Consider the following 6066-nt stretch of genomic DNA (forward strand, 5'->3'; position numbering starts at 1 on the left):
CAGATTAGGCATAAGACCTTTCAATGTTAATTCAACCATGAGGGCTAATGAAAGTTAATGCACAATACCATGCTTTGTGATGCTAAGACTTGTTATGGCATAAATGTCTTTTTCTCTCTTTCTGCTCTGATTTGGCACTGTTGGTTACAGCCTGCTTGACACAAGGTGGCTTGGGTTGTTTTCTCCTTCAAGCCATACTATATATGCTTGTAAGATTCCCAAAGAACTTCCTGGAACTCTTTATGGAGCTCTTATTCAGCATTCAGTGCAGAAATATGTTGCTTGTGTTTTTCTCTGAGAACAATGTTCAATCACTGTGTACTTTTATGCTTATTCTGTGTGGGTCAGATTTTCCCAGTTTTATATTATGGGAAGATTACACTTTTCACTTAGTTTTTATTTTAATGCATATGATTTTGATCAGGGTCCGTCAAAAATATTTTCACAGTCATTGTTTCCAATCATCAGCAGGAAAATAGATAAGGAAGAGATTATTTTTGAAGGGTCTGACCAGAAGATGTTGTGTATCCTGTCTTGCCTGGGATATCTTACTCCCTTGCTGTCTCATGAAATCTAACAAGAAAATTGCTGATAACTTTGCAGATCAATTGCCTAGAAACAATGGGGTTGATTAAGATGCTGAATGTAAGTTGAGAAATCCTGCTGACTAATCTTGATTTTGTCCATTTCAAAGTCTAGGGCCCAATCTAAACGGCCACACTGCTAAACTTACATTAATGTATCTTCTCACTCTCCAAATGATGGGATTGTATATTCAGCCAATCTTTAAAACACTCTCTGGTGTACATCTGGTCGTACATCAAATGGGTTTGAAATAAAAAAATCTGTAATTGTAATTAGACAGTGGGTTGATGTAGTACATAGTAAGAAAAACATTCTCACCCTAGTGCAGGACTAAACGGTCAGTCATCATTTAGTTCTCACAGGCCTTCATTATTTGAATCTCAGGTTCTTCTGGTGTATAGAAAGTTCACAAGCCAGCAGTGTGTCCATGTGGCCATGCAGGCCAATGGCATCCTGGGGTGTATTAGGAAGAGCATTGCCAGCAAGTTGGGGCAGGTGATCCTGCCTCTCTGCTTCAGCCCTGATGAGGCCTCACCTGCAGTGCTGTGTGTCCCACTCTGGGCTACTCAGGACAAGAGGGACACGAAGCTTCTGGAGTGGATCCAGTGGAGGGCAGCAAAGATGATAAAAGGACTGGAATAGCTCTCTTGTGAGGAAAGGCTGAGGGAACTGGGCCTGTTCAACCTCAAAAGAGACAACTAAGAGGGGACCTCTTAATGTTTGTAAGTATCCGCAGGGAGGATGTCAAGAGAATGAAGCCAGGCTCTTCTCAGTGGTGTCAAGCAATAGGACAAGGCAATGGGCAGAAACGGTGCAGTAACTTCCAAAGTTCCACCAGAATGAAAAAGAACTTTACTGTGTGAGTGACTGTGCTACACTGGAACAGGCTGCCCAGGGAGGTTGTGGACTTTCCCTCACTGGAGATATTCAAGAACAGTCTGGATGGAATCCTGTGCTGTGTGCTCTAAGATGACCCTGCTGGAGCAGGGAAGTTGGACCAGATGTACCCGTCAGTGGTCACTTCCAGCCTTACCCATTCCATCATTCCGTGATTGTAAGACAAACTTGATTTCTTGCAGAAATTATTTGAAGTTAAAGAGGACTATCAACTTTGCAGTTAGAATGAGAAAAAAAGACTAGGTGACCTTTTACTTCACTAGGAATGTCAATCTAAACCTTTATTACAATTTATGATGGCATAAGAATGCCATCACTCAGGGTGTCTTTCTCCTTGATTGCCAGTAAATTTAGAAATAATAGAGTTACACCTAATTTAATTTTGCAAGATCGAAGAGCAGAGCTATTGCTGGTTTTTTAACCAAACAAAATCACTCTCATTTTTTATGCCAAAAATGAATGCATTATGTTACGAATCTGAAATCCAACTCATTCTGCTGAAATTGTGTTCCACAGTAATTTGGAGTGCTTTCTAATTGACATAAAAACAGTTACTTAAAACTGGATAAACAGCATGTGAAAGCGTAATTGCTTCCAGAACAACTCAGCAAGTGAAGGCCAAGGTATTTACTATGAAAGGTTTGGTTGTTAGATTATTCTCCTCTTTCCCACTACAAAATGTTGATTCAAATACGAGATTGACAGGGGACAAAATACAGTTGGTCTGTAAAGAAGGAAGCCATAGCAAAAGAATCCCCACCTGATTGAACAGCTTGAGGAGAAGAGATTTGGTTTATAATCTCTAGTCACAGAACCACAGAATGGCTGGCGTTGAAATTGGCCTCTGGAGATCATGTGGTTCAACCTCCCTGCTAAAGCAGGATCACCAAGAGGAAGTTGCACAGGAGTGTGTTCAGGCAGCATGTCCAGGAAACAATATTTGGGTTTTTCTTCTCATAAGACACATGTATGAAATTTTTCATATTCATGGATAATATAACTTGACAAGTTGCCATATTTCCCATTTAATAATTGTAGCACTTTAGACTCATCTTGCCCATAAAAATAGGAAAAGCTAGTGGTGAGAGTAGTGTAATACAAGAATAATACTGCAGTCAGTGTGATTTAGTTCCTGTAATCACCAAATAAATTATCATTAATTTTTGCCTAATCTACAGGTTGCTACTAAGTTTTGTGCAGCTGCAATAGTAAGACCAACCCCCCTGTGGATGAGCTTGTGGAGCCTGGCAGAGAAGGAAGCATTAAGCTTGTTGCCCACTTCTTTCTCTTCAGATTTTAACAGATACTCTAGGATCAAAAAGGAAAATATATCTGTTCATATACTGGGAGTTAAGAAAACCACAAAAGTACTTTATTATTTATTATTTTTATAATATATGAAAAGAGTGCTGTTACTCCTTTTTTCTCTACTTTTCCTTTGTGCTCTCTCCTCATAACTATTGCCTTTAGCACAGCCCTCAGTGACAGAGCAGGAAATAATCAGAAGCAAGGGCTAGTCAGCAATCTTCTTGAACAATATTCCAAGACCTAGCAACTTTAGGATGCTGTCCAATAAACTGGTTGACGCTAAATCCTAGTGCATTAAAAATTGGGGCAAGGTGTAGTGGCACCAAAGCTGCTATCAGAGTTTATGTTGCATCATCTCAGATTATATTAAGCCTCAACACGTATAGGAATACTATCCCAGTTTCAAAACTAGGAGGGAGGGAGAGGTGAAGAGAGGCAGAAAGGGGTTATCTTATCAAAGCTCACAGTGGGTTTGTGGCAAAGCTCCATTTGGTCTCTTCCTCCTATGCTAAAACCCACAGATAGCAGCCTTTTTGCTCTGTAGAACTGCTTCTCTGATTAGCAGCAACTGTCAGCAGGCTTTATCTCATGCTCTTGCTATGTGATGTATACAGCATGCTCTGAGGCCTATCTTCCAGGGAAATTTTATAGAAGCATTCCATATTTGAAGTTCAAATTCTGCTTTTGAAGAAATCTCATTTATTTTTTCATCTTGACTTCATTTGCCAGGAGTTGAGACAGTGGCATAGGCACACCGGAGAGCACAGACAGAAATGCTGAAAACAACTTGAGTGGTAGTATTTCTTTTGTAGAAAAATTCATACACGAGACTGTTTTTCTTCTGCACAATATTTACTGAAGCATTTTCAGAAGAAACTGAAGAGGGTCAGCCAATTTTTTTTCAGTTATTTCTCCTTCAACAATTGCTGTTTCTTATTTTGGGAATTAAGTGGATAACCTGAAACCAGTTATTAATCTGATTCATTTTAAATAGGCAACAGAGATAGAAGGAATCTTCCATTGAGCTGCAGTTACCCTTTTCATTGCCAGCTGGAAAGAAGTGCTTAATGTAACTGCATTGTGAATAGCTGAGTGATCTGTTAACAAGGATGGAATACATTTATTTACTCTAGGTGATGCTTGCTGTGTTTTTAAAAATCTGTTTGTTGAAAGAGCCATTAGTATCAAATATTTTTCTTTGTATGTCAAAATAAGTAGTGTAATTTCTGCCAAATATCCTTAAGAAAAAAAATGGGATTTAGATGACACAGTGACATTCAACTGTCTGCAAAGGAGACTGAATGAATACAGGTGTCTGGGGATGTTTGATGTTTGATCCAGCTTGGCTTTCTGATTTTCAGTTATCTCCATTTAGACAGTTGCAAGGAAAAAATGCACAGGAAACTTCCAAACATCTCTGGATGAATTCAACTACTTTGACCATCACAATTATTTTCCTATCAAAAAGAAGAGGCATGGAAGCAAATACTGGTACAAATGCCCTCTAGGCAATTTAATGTTAGAGAGAAAGAAAATACTGTAATTAGAAACTAAATTTCCTTTAGGTTTAACAGTAACACTTATGATTGTGCATTGAATTTAGATATGCAAACAATATATATTTAATTTGAAGTAGCCTTTGTGTGTAGTTTAATTATTTGATTCTGAACTATGTCTTAAACAGCAATTGATTTTCTGTTGAGATCTAACAGACTGAGTAAAGCAAGGAGGTTTGTTCCAGTCTTTTTTCAACTGATAAACATCCTTGTTACTTTCTTTAAAGAATATCTGTTACACTTTTTAACTTGTGCTCTGTATAAATATAATGTATTTCTTCAGGCATGCTGCCAGAAGTATTTTCCTCTTTGTTGCATGAGCTGTTTATAATTATAAAAAGTTGTTTCTACAACTTTTTATGATGGGAACAGTAGAAATTGCAGTGATTAGTGGGTCCGCTACTCCGTGAACTGCCAAGGAAGAGGAAAAATATGTTTCCAAATAATTTTAATATGTTGTGCAGAACAATTCCTCTCTGAACCATTCCTTATAATGCTAAGGTACTTGCCACCACTGAACGTGCATGCCTCCAGTTTCAGTAATTTAAGGCAGAAATATGCAGTACTGACATCTGTAGTCTGTTTTCCAAAAACAGAGTCACTTGCAAGGTAACTGACTGCTACTGAAGAATGTGGTTGGGATGAATAAGGGTAGCAGAAGCTGGTTGAAAATGCATACCTACGTAAGTGGGCAGAATAGCAATTTAAAAAAGACTGGAAGAGACCAACTTACCAAAATAAATCAATAAAGCTGATAGTTTAATGAAACTGGGTTTGCATCCATTGAAATTAGACACAGATTATTTCATCTTTGTTGTTATATAACACAGCTGTAAAATATCAGGTTATGTCAGATGCAGTTGTGATGGAGGACTTGGCTGTGTAGGGATGTTAATGTAAAGACAACATCTCCTATGAGCAAAACTTCTTCAGGAATCTCGTTAGAGTTACCAAATACGCCTAATTCTACCTTTGTGTTTGGCTTCTCTTATTTATTGCCTTGGCACTCCCCTTTCTAAAATTCAGGCTCAGAGACACGAATGAGAGCTGTGAGCGTTAGGAGTATTTTACTGCTTTTCAGGCAGCGCTGCTGCTACCAGCGCTACTGGTGCTGCCTGCAAATGAGGTTTTGGGATTCACCTGTACCGCGGCGAAGGCCTGTAGTGAGTGACAAAGCATCAAGGGCTGTCGGTGAACGCCTGAATGCATCGTACACCCCATGGACCGACTCTTGGTGCCGTCGCGCAGGCGGTGCCGGGCGGGATCAGGTGCGACTCCCTCCCGATGGCAGCGAGGCACGCCGGGCGCTCCCAGTCCCGGGAGCAGCCGGCGGTCGCCTCTGTTCGACGGCACCGACACCACCCGACGTGCTGCCCGGTCCCGTTTACCGCCGGCGACCGGGGGGCGGCACACTCGTGTTTTCCTTTCCCGCGTACGAACTGGTGTATCTCTCCAGCCGTCCTTCCCAGGAATCATAAATAACCCTGTCGTCCGCTTCTCCCCCCGCCCCCTTGCTATGGACGGCATCTGCCCTTATCAGCTCGGCCACCCGCCCGGCTGGACTGAGGCGGCGTCTCGGGGAAGGAAAGGAGTTGTGCCAGGGAAGAGAGAAAAACACACTACCACCACCACAAAAAAAAAAAAAAAAAAAAAAAAAAAAAAAAAAAAAAAAAAAAAAAAAAAAAAAAAAAAAAAAAAAAAAAAAAAAAAAAAAAAAAAA

The sequence above is a fragment of the Empidonax traillii genome, unplaced genomic scaffold, assembly GCF_003031625.1.
Source record: "Empidonax traillii isolate 1590-97213 ecotype Southwest subspecies unplaced genomic scaffold, ASM303162v1 scaffold3:size4013460, whole genome shotgun sequence".
Lineage (NCBI taxonomy): Eukaryota > Metazoa > Chordata > Aves > Passeriformes > Tyrannidae > Empidonax > Empidonax traillii.